The 15,760-nt window shown below is 30.7% G+C and overlaps 1 protein-coding gene and 1 long non-coding RNA gene across 7 annotated transcripts in view; one reads left to right on the forward strand and one right to left on the reverse strand.

Annotated features, from left to right (window-relative positions):
• LOC111684411 (mannosyl-oligosaccharide alpha-1,2-mannosidase IA) overlaps positions 1-15,760 on the forward strand; it is a 306,748-nt gene that overhangs the window by 7,434 nt on the left and 283,554 nt on the right. The window lies entirely within an intron of this gene.
• The window catches only part of LOC124419042, a 28,907-nt gene continuing 13,956 nt past the window's right edge, over positions 810-15,760 (reverse strand). For both annotated transcript variants that reach the window (XR_006940354.1, XR_006940355.1), the window contains exon 3: positions 810-1,050. This is a non-coding gene — a long non-coding RNA (uncharacterized LOC124419042). The remainder of the gene's footprint in view (positions 1,051-15,760) is intronic.

Below are 15,760 nucleotides of genomic sequence, written 5' to 3' on the forward strand. Positions count from 1 at the left end.
GTCTATAGTCTCGACTATAGATCAGTCTATAGTCTCGACTCTAGATCAGTCTATAGTCTCGACTATAGATCAGTCTATAGTCTCGACTATAGATCAGTCTATAGCCTTGACTATAGATCAGTCTATAGTTTTGACTATAGATTAGTCTATAGTCTTGACTATAGATCAGTCTATAGTCTTGACTATAAATCAGTCTATAGTCTTGACTATAGATTAGTCTATAGTCTCAATTATTGGTCAGTCTTTAATCTCAAAAGTAGTTTTCAGTCTAGAAAGCTCAACACTTCAATTAACTAATGAAACGTGGTGGTATAATTTCTGAAGAATCAGTCATAAAATTGCACTTAATTATAATCCCTTTGAAAAGTACATGATATAAATCATTTTTGTACTACAATAAGTTAAATTGAAACATCTGTTAATATATTTTATAAATAATATTGGAAATTTCTATAAAGTTGGAAATACTTAATAGATAGATTAGATTTTCTATGTGCGATCAATCATATCAATCAAAATCAAATGAGGAAATCGGCAATTTATGTTTTTACTTTTTAGTATTTAAAACATTAAAATCTGAAGTTTTGTTTAAAAAAACTAAAACAAGTTTTTTTTTTTATTCCCCTATTATAATTTCTCTCATGTGTGAAATACTTTTAACAGTCGCATACCACTCCCCACATTTGACAATGATCATGAAATTTATAATTTTACATACAAACCAACAAACAAATGCAATGTTAAACCATGGATAATTGTATTAAAAAAACATTAACTGTACAGGCAAGAAGACCAATGTCCATATTTTATTTCATTAGAGAAATAATTAAAATATTATTGCATTCAAGCGTTACATTTTATTATTAACAAAGTGTTTTTTATTGTTGTTATTGCTGCTATTATTATTATTATTTAGATTTTTTATACTAGATCTAGAACACATTTATAAGTTAGTGACCGAACTACTGCTGTCAGCCGGCCGGCTGGTAAAAGAACAATACATACATGCATACATACATATGTATGTATGTATAGACATTAGTATGAATGCTGAAACGAGAGTAAATTTATTTAAATAATCAGTTTTATATTCTCAGCAACTTGTTACTAGTATTTATTTTTAATTAAATTATTTGCTAGAGTAGTATTTATTTATATATTTTATTTATTTATTCATGTGAGCACAAATACAGCGACGTTAAGTTAATGTTGCGTATTTTTTTATAATTAGTTTTGAAATAAAATTAAGTTGAAATAATTAAGTAAGGTATTGGTCTATTTGTAAGGTACTCTACAAAGGAGAGAGCTAAGATTAGGATTGGAAAGTGGGTTTGGAATATCATAAAGAATAGGAGTAAGACTGGGACTATGAGTCGCATGACAATGAAATGATATAGAAACAGGATTATGAAACTTTCTAGGGATAGGAATAGGACTAGCAATAGGACTACGCACAGCACTACGAATATGACTTGGAAATCCAAATAGAAATAGAAGAAGATCGGACTGGAAATAGCTATAAGAATAGAACTAGGACTAGGAATAGGACTAGGACTACGAAACGAAGAGAAGCATAAATATAAGAGGACTACGAATAGGACCAGGAATAAGACTAGGAATAGAACTAGGAATAGGGAATAGGAATATGACTATGAATATGACTAGGAATAGGCCTAGGAATAGGACTATTAATAGGACTAGGAATAGGACTAGGAATAGGACTAGGAATAGGACAAGGAATAGGACTAGGAATAGGACTAGGAATAGGACTAGGAATAGGACTAGGAATAGGACTAGAAATAGGACTAGGAATAGGACTAGGAATTGGACTAGGAATAGGACTAGGAATAGGACTAGGAATAGGACTAGGAATAGGACTAGGAATAGGACTAGGAATAGGACTAGGAATAGGACTAGGAATAGGACTAGGAATAGGACTAGGAATAGGACTAGGAATAGGACTAGGAATAGGACTAGGAATAGGACTAGGAATAGGACTAGGAATAGGACTAGGAATAGGACTAGGAATAGGACTAGGAATAGGACTAGGAATAGGACTAGGAATATGACTAGGAATAGGAATAGGACTAGGAATAGGACTAGGAATATGACTAGGAATAGGAATAGGACAAGGACTAGTGTTCGTAATTAAAACACATAGATATCTATCCGTGCATAGTTACCTTTGGAGTAAAATTTTTTGGTAATTTTAATCCATAGGTACTGATTTGAAATACATGTCAACTAATCCCATTGGTACTGTTACCTAATAGTTTTTTACACTGTAGATATCTATTTGTTGAAATTACGAACATAGGACTAGGAATAGGACAAGGAAAAGGACTAGGAATAGGACTAGGAATAGGACTAGGAATAGGACTAGAAATAGGACTAGGAATAGTACTAGGACTAGGAATAGTACTAGAGACAGGACTAGGAATAGGACTAGGAATAGGACTAGGAATAGGACTAGGAATAGGACTAGGAATAGGACTAGGAATAGGACTAGGAATAGGACTAGGAATAGGACTAGGAATAGGACTAGGAATAGGACTAGGAATAGGACTAGGAATAGGACTAGGAATAGGACTAGGAATAGGACTAGGAATAGGACTAGGAATAGGACTAAGACTAGGAATAGGACTAAGACTAGGAATAGGACTAGGAATAGGACTAGGAATAGGACTAGGAATAGGACTAAGAATAGGACTAGGAATAGGACTAGGAATAGGACTAGGTTGGAATAGGAAAAGGACCATTAAGACTAGGTTTAAGAACTCGTAGTTGCTGGACTAGCAATAGAAATATGTATTGGAATAGGACTGGAAATATGACTAGGAATAGGCCTGGAAATATGACTAGAAATAGAATTAAGAATGAAACTATAAAAATGAATATAAATTGGATTAGGATTGTGACTTGTATTAGCAGTAAGATAAAAGTTATAAATATGATGTGGAATATCACTAGGACTAGGAATTTGGTTAAGAATAGTAAACACTGTTGCATAAACCTGGTTACCATCAATAAATCATTTGTGTTCTGTTATTTTTTTACACTGTCTTTCTCATCTAACCATTAAACAAACTATAAAAGCGGAAATAATTGCTATACACCTATAACTGCACATAAAATTCATGTACTTTATTTTATTATAAATGTTATAAATTTGATTATTTATTGATAAAAGGTATAAAAAATATTTTAAATTGTGATTTTTGTAACACTTCAGCAAACATATGGCAATATTTTTATTACCAACAAGATAGTTTAGTTCATTATCTTTATTAAGGGAAATTAAACAAATACAATATAAATAATAAATATATTTTAACTGATTAAAATTCCCAGTTAATTTATTCCGAAACCTTTATTTGTTTTTAGCTTTTCCATTAATCAATTTAAAAACAGTTTTTAAATCATAATATTTTCCTACAATGATAAATGGCTTAAAACAAACAAATTGAAAAATAATGACGATTATTATAGTTGTAAATGTCGTTTGTCAACTAATTGATTTTTATATGACAACCAAATGATAACTATAGATATGTAATAATTTATTCCGTTGTCAACTTTTAAGGGGTTGTCAGTAGAATCTTATAAAACAAAGGTAGTGTTTTCGTGTTAAGTTATTAAAGAGCTGTAAAATGTTTCTGAACTTTTAGTTGTAATGAAAAAAAAAAAAGAAAATATCGTTATGAGGAAACAATAAGCGTAATAATAAACAATCAAATAGTTCTTTTTATATAAAAGACATACAAAAACAAAAAAAGTTATCAAAAAAGTAATAAAAGTAAACTTACATCATACTTTCTATTAAAGCAAAAAAGAGCAATTATAATTCATTGTCACGTTATGATGGCATTAAATATGTGTATTTTAATTTCTAACCCCTATAGAGGCTTAAGCGGTACACTTAGTTCTTAAAGACGTTTGCGAATAAATCTATATGTAGACTAAAACTGGGCATATGACTAGAAATAGACTATGTGCTATGAATAGGACTAAGAATAAGGCTAGGAATAGGACTAGGAAAACAATATGACTAGAAATAGGTCTGAGAATAGGAATAGGACTAGGAAAAGGACTAAGAATTGGACTAGGAATAGGACTAAGAAAAGGACTAAAATTTGGACTGGGAATAGGACTAGGAATAGGACTAAGAATAGGACTAGGAATAGGACTAGGACTAGGAATAGGACTAGGGATAGGACTAGGAATAGGACTAGGAATAGGACTAGGAATAGGACTAGGAATAGGACTAGGAATAGGACTAGGAATAGGACTAGGAATAGGACTAGGAATAGGACTAGGAATAGGACTAGGAATAGGACTAGGAATAGGACTAGGAATAGGACTAGGAATAGGACTAGGAATAGGAATAGGACGGAAGAATAGGAATAGGACTAGGAATAGGAATAGGACTAGGAATAGGAATAGGACTAGGAATAGGACTAGGAATAGGACTAGGAATAGGACTAGGAATAGGACTAGGAATAGGACTAGGAATAGGACTAGGAATAGGACTAGGAATAGGACTAGGATAGAGACTAGGAATAGGACTAGGAATAGGACTAGGAATAGGACTAGGAATATGACTAGGAATAGGACTAGGAATAGGACTAGGAATAGGACTAGGAATAGGACTAGGAATAGGACTAGGAATAGGACTAGGAATATGACTAGGAATAGGTCTAGGAATAGGACGTGGAATAGGACTGGGAATAGAAATAGGACTGGGAATAGGAAAATGACTAGGAATAAGACTAGGAATTGGACTAGGAATAGGACTGGGAATAGGAAAATGACTAGGAATAGGACTTGGAACAGGACTAAGAATAGGAATAGGACTAGGAAAAGAACTAGGAATAGGATTAAGAATAGGAATAGGACTGGGAATGGGACTGGGAATAGGAATAGTGCTAGGAATAGGACTTGGAATACAACTAAGAATAGGACTAGGAATTGTACTAAAAGTAGTAACAAGTAATAGGACAGTGAATATGACTAGTACTACTTCTATGAAAAATATGACATGTTCACGTTTTATAGAGATTATACCATACTCGCCTAATATAATAATAAGTACAAAACTTTTGTCTAGTTAAAAAAAATTTTCAAAAAAATAAATTTTTTGAAGATTTCAAATATTCTTATCACTTTACACTTGGAAATTTTCCGACTTAGAATTACATATTAAACTAATTGCCAACAATTAACAGATAGACACACTATTTTCAAAGAACTAGAGCAAATAATAAAAATTTGTTAGTGCGTTTTATTAAAGCAACCAGCGAACGAATAAACAAACGGCAATATATTTATCGTTTTAATTCTTTTTTAATTAAATTTCATTGTCACCAACAAAGTGCACGTCATTTAGTTGTAGTTGGTGTTGCAGTGGCAACAAACAAAACACATTCTAAACGACAACCAAAACACTTAAACATACTTAAACAAATTGCCGCCATCGTAATACGGTATAACAATTATAAACGATAAAATAGTTTAAAACAAAAACTAGACAAAATAATTCCCAAGTTTTTTTTTTTTTATGCGAACATATTTATATCAACTTGTGATGCATTTTAAATCGTCATGCAATGGATTTTCCACTTTTATCTCGAACTGTGAACAAAAAATACAAAATTGTACGTCATGGTAGAACTACTTTTGTTCGTATTGAATGAGTGCTTGTTTGTGCCTGCACAAACATGTTTAAACTGCATAACGAACGGCTTTTCACTTCTTCTTTTTTTCTTATTCTGTAATTTTATGCTCTCGTATGCGTAAATTTCTACGACCCAAACGGACTAACGGACAGACAGACATAAACACAATTAAAAATTATGATAATTGGTGCATAATAATATGTACATACAAATACACGAACTACGTAAATGCATTTATGTACATAATAACTGACAATTCAGTTTTGTTGAGTTGCATTGGGAGTTAAATGTACAGTGGAAAGTTTATATGATTCTCCATTGTCAAAGATATTCTGTTGTGCATAAAGTTTTAATCTGAGATGTAGATCTAGTTAGAGGATCTGGGCTAAGAATGGTATTAGGATGACTATGAATAACATTACAACTATGTTTACTACTATAAGTAGGACTGAGAATAGTTTTTGAAGAAAACCTATTAATTTGACTAGGAATAGGACTACGACCAGGAATAGGAATGGGAATAGGAATTGGAATATGACTAGAAATAGGACTAGGAATATGACTTGGTATAAGACTGGGAATATGACTTGAAATAGGACTAGGAATATGGCTAGGAATAGGAATTTGCTAGGAATAGGACTAGGAATAGGACTTGGACTAGGAATAAGACTAGGAATGGGAATAAGAATAGGACTTGGAATGTGACTAGTAATTGGACTAGGAATATGATTAAGAATAGGACTTGGAATATGACTTAGAATAGGACTGGGACTAGTAATAGGACTGGGAATAGGACTAGGAATAGGACTAGGTATAAGACCAGGAATAAGACTAGGAATATGATTAGGAATAGGAATAGGACTAGGAATAGGACTAGGAATAGGACTAGGAATAGGACTAGGAATAGGACGAGGAATAGGACTAGGAATAAGACTAGGAATAAGACTAGGAATAGAACTAGGAATAAGACTAGGACTAGGAATAGGACTAGGAATAGGACTAGGACTAAGAATAGGACTAGCAATAGGACTAGGAATAGGACAATGAATAGGAATAGGACTAGGAATAGGACTAGGAATAGGACTAGGAATAGGACTAGGAATAGGACTAGGAATAGGACTAGGAATAGGAATAAGACTAGGAATAGAACTAGGAATAGAACTAGGAATAGGACTAGGACTAGGAATAGGAATAGGAATAGGAATAGGAATAGGACTAGGAATAGGACTAGGAATATGACTAGGAATAGGACTAATAATAGGACTAGCAATAGGACTAGCAATAGGACTAGGAATAGGACTATGAATAGGAATAGTCATAGGAATAGGACTAGGAATAGGAATAGGACTAGGAATAGGAATAGGACTAGGAATAGGACTAGGAATAGAACTAGGACTAGGACTTGGAATAGGACTAGGAATATGACTAGTACAAGGCTATGACTAGGAAAAGGACTAGGAAAAGGAATAGGAATATGACTAGGAATAAGACTAGGAATAGGACTAGGAATAGGACTAGGAATAGGACTAGGAATAGGAATAGGAATAGGAATAGGAATAGGAATAGGACTAGGAATAGGACTAGGAATAGGACTAGGAATAGGACTAGGAATAGGACTTGGAATAAGACTAGGAATAGGACTAGGAATAGGACTAGGAATAGGATTAGGAATAGGACTAGGAATAGGACTAGGAATAGGAATAGGACTAGGAATAGGAATAGGACTAGGACTAGGACTAGGAATAGGAATAGGAATAGGACTAGGAATAGGACTAGGAATAGGACTAAGAATAGGACTAGGAATAGGACTAGGAATAGGACTAGGAATAGGACTAGGAATAGGACTAGGAATAGGACTAGGAATAGGACTAGGAATAGGACTAGGAATAGGACTAGGAATAGGACTAGGAATAGGACTAGGAATAGGACTAGGAGTAGGACTAGGAATAGGACTAGGAATAGGACTAGGAATAGGACTAGGAATAGGACTAGGAATAGGACTAGGAATAGGACTAGGAATAGGACTAGGAATAGGACTTGGAATAGGACTAGGAATAGGACTATGAATAGGACTAGGAATAGGACTAGGAATAGGACTAGGAATAGGATTAGGAATAGGACTAGGAATAGGACTAGGAATAGGACTAGGAGTAGGAGTAGGATTAGGAATAGGACTAGGAATAGGACTAGGAATAGGACTAGGAATAGGACTAGGAATAGGACTAGGAATAGGACTAGGAATAGGAATAGGACTAGGAATAGGAATAGGACTAGGAAGAGGACTTGGAATAGGACTAGGAATAGGACAAGGAATAGGACTAGGAATAGAACTAGGAATATGACTAGGAATAGGAATAGTCATAGGACTAGGACTAGGAGTAGGTCTAGAAACGGACTAGCAACAGTACTATGTTTAGTAATATGACTAAATTCTTTTGTGTTTAAATTGTTGATATTAATAACTAATTTAACTGATCTTTAATATATCTTTTATTTTTTGTTTCATTTCCAGGTATGTACGTTTCAATGCTCATTTTCATAAAACAGTACGTAAGTATTTTTAAATTAAATCCATTACATTTATTGCCCTATTGTCCACTAATACAGTATCTACTGTATTTTTCTTAAGAGTACACACAACAACAATGGATTTATTTATATTCAACCACAGCCAACTGTTTCTTATATTTAATTTATTTTAAAAATACTCGAGTTGAATGTTTTATATACTTAAGATCCATTTAAAGTGGGCAAAAAAATCAGTTTAAACATTAATACTCACATAACTAAAATAACTTTTATTCATTCATAAGTTTTTGTATTTTATAATTTACACATGTTAATGTATATGGCAATGTATGTATGTGTATGTCTGTCTGTCTGTTTTGTTGTAATGAATATATACAATTGCGCATACTTTTGTATCTTTATTATCACATTTGTTGCTGCTATTGCTGCTGCTGTTTAAATACAACCAAACCATAAATTCATAAAGTTAACTGGCCAACAAGACCACAACTACTACTACTGTTGTTGTTTTTGTTGTTGGCTGGGTTCAATAACCTGGTTAATAAAACAAAAAATCATTTGTTATTATTTTTATACATTGTTTTTTGAGTTTTTGCTTTTGTCTTTTTTAACAATTTGTAAGTACAAATGAGTGAGTAAAGAGGCAGACATTTAAATAATTATTTTTAAATTTATTATATTTGAGGTTTAGGTTTGACGCCCTTAATGAAAAGAAAAATATTTATTCAAAATTATTATATGGTCAATTTTGCAGACTAAGTTTTGTGGCTATGAACATTTGTTGGAAATGTTTATTTGATCTGTTTTTTTTTATATTAAATTTGTGCTGGAAGAGGAAGCTTATTGTTTTGTGATGTGTAACATTTTGGCGGTTTCAGGAACGAAGTTCATGACGTTCCTTCTTTAGGAAATTAAGCAATTAATCCGTTTGTCTTTAAGCTATCTTAAAGTCTTAATTTTAAATGGACAGGATTAAGGATTATAAACCATTTCGGCTTAGAAAGAAGCATCTAGAACTTCATTAATCTTGATTATTGGATCAAGTCCAAGTTTATATTATTACTCTCCATGGAATAGTTTGTCAATTTATGCTCTTTATTCCTAAATTTCGAGGAACTATTGAATTGGTTGGCTAGTCAGTATAGCCGAAAACGTTTTGACAGGATTACTCTAGTCGTCAGATGTAATAACACAGTAATGTGTTCTAATCTGTTCTTAAGCCCGCGAGTACTTTTCTCAGTAGGTCATTCCAGACTTGAAAGCTCATCCAGTTTGGATAGTACAAATCCGGGTGTACCTATCTCAGTAGCTCATAAAGACTGGACCAGAAAGCTCTTATAGTTTGGATAGTTTATGAAAGTGTTTGACATGACAGCTGGTAGGAAACGGGCACTCACAGAGATGATGAATACGACAGTAATACTTAAGGGGTCGTCGATATAAATCCAGTTATTTGGAGGGCAAAGATTATTCTCTCTTTAAAATGCTAAACTCAAGGTTTAATTCATTAATTTTTAATCGGATTCATCTGCATTTTTCTTGATACCCCACTAATAATGCCAAACACATTAAAGTTTATTAAAAAACTGCATATACGAACATGCACATTTTTAGTATTCCTTTTATATGTTTTGGTTTTATTTATTTGCCCGTACAACCAGCGGCAACATGAGCAACAACAAAAACATAAACTAGAGTAAAATGCTCACTCGCTTCGAGTCATACTTTCAAACAGAAAAAAAAGTGGCCTTGAGCTTTGGACAATTGATACACAGCGTAATAATGAAGATGATGCTGATACGGCGGCCGTACAAGTAAAAAAAATAAATTAAAAAAGAAGAATATAATAATTACGTTTAAATGATGATAATGATTATTAAAACGAATGAAATATAAAACACTCACTAAAACGTGAAATACCAAAATGCAATAACAACTACGTCAAAACATTACGATGACAATATAGTACAACAAAAAAAAAAACACATGGATTTCATGAAACGAAAGAAATTTTTGAAATCTGAAAAAAAGCTTTTTGCTCAGTTTACAACTTTGGCACAAGCTTAAAACAGAGAAATGAAATGAGATGAAATAGAAACATTGCTATAACGGCAAATGAAATTTTAATGAATTGTTTATGTTTTTTAGAAAAGCTTTTCAAAGTAGTTTTAATAAAAAGGGGAAAAATGAATAAAGAGGAGAAAGTAAGAAAAAACTTTCAAACTTAATTCGAATTTATAAAGCTGCCACCTGGAAACAAACCCTTAAACAAGAAAGCGTTACTTTGTTTATTTCTATAACAAATTTGGCGCGCTTTTAATGAGTACAAAAAAGCTTTTTTTTGAGATTGAGAGAGCAATTTTCAGTGTTTACTGTTTATATCCTTTTTGGTTTCGTGTTCGTTGGTCGGTGTAGGGATTTGTTTTCGTATTTGGATTTGTTGTATTCAATTTATTGCCTGTTAAACTTGTTTGTTGTTGTGGTAGTCGTGTTGTTGTCTGCATCCTTTGTATATCCTTCGCATACAAAAAGAAAGCAAAACAGCAAAAAAAAGCATAACAAAACTGCGTAACATTGATGTTAATGACAAAAGAGCATTCATTTCAGTTGTTTACCGTTAGTTCAACTTTGCTGACCGTTAAAACGTAACGGGATATTAACAACCGTAAATAAACGTGCAATAACGGTTGAGTGCTCTTTGCTTAAAAAAAACAAAATCATAATAAAAGCAAAAAAAAAAAAAAAACAAAAATCATATATTTGAAAAAAAAAATCACTAAAAGTTTATTAAATTTTCTTTAAAAAAAAGGAAATTATAAAATTTATCCTTGGAAATTGAAAAAAAAATCCTTAAAATATGTGAATGTGTTTTATTTAATATAAGTTGCAAAAAAACCCAAAGAACTTCTTTGAAATTCAAACTTAAAACAAACATTAACAACAAAAAATTGTTCCAGTTTTTTTTTACAAATTTACGCAATACTCTTCTTCTTTTTTTCTTTTTTTCAACTCTACTACTATTACTACAACTAAATACTTTTACTCTCTACGTGGTGTCCATGTTATCTTCTATGATGGCCACTTCTTCGTTACCACTCTGCTGCAAAAATTTTGGTTTAATTTATGTTTTATTTTATCTTCTTGGCCAACGTTAGTTAATATCATCAATAAGATACAATAAGTTGGTCAAAAAATCTTTGGAAGTGTGTTTCTTTTTTACGCAAACTAGAACAACAAGTTTTAAGCTTATTATAGTTAATGGTATTTTTATAAAATAAGAACAAAATTATTAAAATTTTATCAAAGATTTTTATATTAATTTTTTTTATTTTAATTTGTATAAAATAAAATATTTCAAGAAGTGAAAAAGTGACTAAACATCTAGGTCTAAGTTTTAAACTAAATATGATTGTACGGAGTATTAATTTTCCCTTTTAAAAGTGGAAACAAAAGTAATTCGCCAGATGGTTATTCTATGGGAAATTTTGCTCTAAATTGAAGAATTTTTTCAGAGCCAGAGTGCTTCTTTGCAGGAAAAGTTGTTCTAAATCAAAGCAATTTTCTATAGAAAAATATTATATGATTCAGATTTATTTTCTATAGAAATCGGAGCAACTATTCAGAGCAAATATTCGTATGAAAATTTGCCTCGAAACAGATCAGTTTTTTGTAGAATAAGTTGACCTAATTCAGAGCAATCTTCTATAGTGAAAATTCATCTGCTTCAGAGCAATTTTCTTAAGCAGACCTTGCTCTGATTAGAAACATTTCTATTCAAAAAATTGATCTGATTAAGAGACATTTCTGTAGCACGAATTGCTCTGACATTATATGTATGCTTTTCTATAGAAAATATTGCTTTCAGTTTCTCTAACTTAGAGACATTTTCTATACCAAGAATTGCTGTGATTCAGTTCCATCTTCTATAGAAAAAGTTGCTCTGCATCACAGCCATATTCTATCGAAAATATTGCTTTTATTCAGAACAATTTCCTATAGTTTGGAGAGCAATTTTATGTCTGAAAAGTTGGAAATTTTCTGTATGCTACGTTGCTCTGATTCTGTACCATTTTCTATAATAGAAGTTGTTCTCATTCAGAGTAATTTTCTATAGAATAATTTCCTCTGATTCACAGCCATCTTATACAGGAAAAGTTGCTTCGATTTAGACTCATTTTTTTTAAAAAAAAAAGTTGCTTTAATTTACAAAAATTTTCAATAGTTTCAGAGCAATTTCTGAAAAGATGTACATTTTCTGTAGGAGATTCAGATTCCGATTCAGAGCAATTTTATATATTAAACTTCCTTAAATGTAGAACAGTTGCCTATAAGTTAAGATATTGTGATTCACAGTAGTTCTCTAAATAAAGAGTTTAGAGTTTTCTATCCAAAAAGTGTAGGGAAAGTTGCTATGACTCAGATCCATTTTCTGTAGAAAGAGTTGCTCTGATTCAGAACCATCTTATATACAAAAAGTTTCTCTGAATTAATAGAAAGCATAGAACAGTTTTCAGTACAAAAAGTTATACATTTAGAGAAAGTAAGCTCACTATTGACAACGAAATGTTTGCAAAAGAGACGCCTTTGTTGTCAATTTGGTAACATGCGTATATATTTTTTCCCTCTGTGAACAGTTCTCCAAAGCAGAAGTTCCTCAAGTTTAGAGAAATTTGCTGTAAATAAGTTGCTCTTATTCACAGCAATTCCTTATGAGAAAAACCGCTATGATTCAGAGCAATTTTCTTTTGAAAGTTTTTTTTCTGAGTGAAGTTCTTAAGAAACGGTTCTTTACAAAAAAAAATTGTTCTGCTTCAGATCAAATTTTCATTATGAAAAGTTGCTCAGATTTAGAGCAATTTTCTATAGGAAAAGTTTCACTGATTCATAGAAATTTTCTGTAGGAAAAGCTGTTTTGATACAGAATAATTGGGACAACTTTGTAAACAATTTTTTTTTTTTAATTTTTCTATAGAAAAATTTAATAAAATTCCGACATCTTTAGTATATTTCGAAAATTTTTTAGAAAAAAAGTTCTAATAACTGTAATTTATGATTTAAATAATATTAAATTCTCTACTAATTAATATTAATCATACGCATAGGACAAAATTAAATTTTTCAAACAAAACATATTTCCAACAATTCTATCGAAAAAAACTTAATAAGAATAGCTAACAATAACTTTATATAATGACAGGCTGCTTTCCTATAGAAAAAGTTTGCTCAGATTTTGACAAATTTTCTATAGATATTTTTAATTTAAGTTTTGAATAATATAGAATACAATATTAATCATACGCCTACCATAAAATTTACTTTTGTTTTAAGATAAATATTTTCCATACAGATGATTTTTAATTAACATAATTAGAAGATTAGAGATTATAGACCATAATTAACAATGTTAATAATATATAGACATTATATGTGAAATAATTACAAAGTTAAACCAACCATACTGATTATTCTCACCTTTATAAATACTACAATTTGAATGACCATAATAAATATCACTTAAATCCATGAGTAATCTCATTATAATCCTAGTGTATATTACGCTTTTTACTGTATAACAAAAAGTATAAAATTTTTAAAAACCGCAAAAACCATAATTAACGATGTTGAATATGGAGAAAGCTGTTTAAAAATACAACTAAAAAAATGAGAAGATTTTGGTGGGGGAAAAAATCTAGGAGACTTTGATTTGTCAACCCTCGTATATATTGAATATTATCTTGTTTTGTGTCACTTATGTGTGTGACAGTTTAGACGGTTATTTTTGACATATCAATTAAAATCAAATTAAAACTTCTTCTTTGTTTGTTTTATTAACAATTCAACTTATATAATACAAATACTTTTTGTCCTTGAAAATTTAATTCAACAAAAATCTTATTAAAATATTAATAAAACAAACATAAAAAAATGGAAAACAATATTATCTTCTTCAAGTTAAATATTTTCTTTTTACTTAAGTTCCCTAAAAGCTTTTATATTATTAAATATATTTTTATATAACAAAACACATTTACATACATACGAACATATCCATATGAACCCTTAAAATTATACACTCAATTTATAATAAACAAAAGGCGGCCCCCTAAAGTATGCACTATATTTTAAATTGTTTTCAATTGTCTTTTATATTCAATGACTCTTTTGCTGTGTAAATTAAAAGCACAAACTAAATAAATATACATATTTTTTATAAAATAATTTTTGTATATTTTCTATAAAAAAATTTCTGCATTTTATTTTGTTTTATATTAAAAAAAAGTTGTTTTGTATAACAAAATAACACACTATTAAAAGTTGCTTAAAAAAAGTAGAATATTGCTTAAAATACATTTACACAAACTTATGTAAAATGCATACATGCACATATTCTATAAAAAGTTGTAAACAAAATATTTTATATATGCCTTAACAAACAAAAACAACAAACATACATATATTAACACATTTTTACACTTACTATACTCGTTCTCTTTTGCAAATAAATTTGAAATTTCATATTGTTGCTTGCACCAGCATGCACTGCACCCTCCTACTACTTTGGCATCATATAAGACTTGTATCTGGAATATTTAATACTCTCATAATACTACAACAATTCTTAGTTTTGTTTTTTGATTCAGTTTAATAAAGGTTTAAAAACTTTAGATTTAGAAATATTTTCAAAAGAAAAAGTTGATCTGAATCAAAAAATTTTTCATTAGTTAAAGTTGCACTGAATCACAGCATTTTTCTACAGGAAAATTGCTCTGAAAAGTTATACTTTATGAGAAAATTTTCTATAAGAAACGGTTGCCTCATTTAGAGCATTTTTCTTTAGGAAAAGTTGCTCTGAATCAGAGTATTTTCCATAGGAAATTTCTATAGGAAAAGTTAATCAGACCTTTTTTTCTATACGAAAAGATGCTCTTAATCAGAGTTTTTTTTCTATAGGAAAAGTTGCTCTGAATCAGAGCATTTTTCTATAGGAAAAGTTGCTCTGAATCAGAGCATTTTTCTATAGGAAAAGTTGCTCTGAATCAGAGCATTTTTCTATAGGAAAAGTTGCTCTGAATCAGAGCATTTTTCTATAGGAAAAGTTGCTCTGAATCAGAGCATTTTTCTATAGGAAAAGTTGCTCTGAATCAGAAAATTTTTTTATAGGAAAAGTTGTTATGAATCAGAGCATTTTTCTATAGGAAAAGTTGTTATAAATCAGAGCATTTTTCTTTAGGAAAACTTGCTCTGAATCAGAGCTTGGAAAACTTTTTTTAATATGTGTAAGATTTGACTCTTTTAAATAAAGATGCTTATGTATGATGATGGCTTATGCACAGTGTGTAAAGTTAATGCAATGCTTTGCACTTTTAAGCCAGGTTAAGTGTTGTTTGCTATACACTTGAATACTTTAGTATATATTTTTTTAAAGTCTTGCAATCATACTTTCACAGCTACAACATCAACACAATACATTGCACAAAAACCTACACTTTAGAAGTGTATAATATGTGAGAGTGTGTGTATGTATAAAGTTAAGTTTGTATTAATCTCACTTTGTA

The sequence above is a fragment of the Lucilia cuprina genome, chromosome 3 (assembly GCF_022045245.1).
Source record: "Lucilia cuprina isolate Lc7/37 chromosome 3, ASM2204524v1, whole genome shotgun sequence".
Classification (NCBI taxonomy): Eukaryota; Metazoa; Arthropoda; class Insecta; order Diptera; family Calliphoridae; genus Lucilia; species Lucilia cuprina.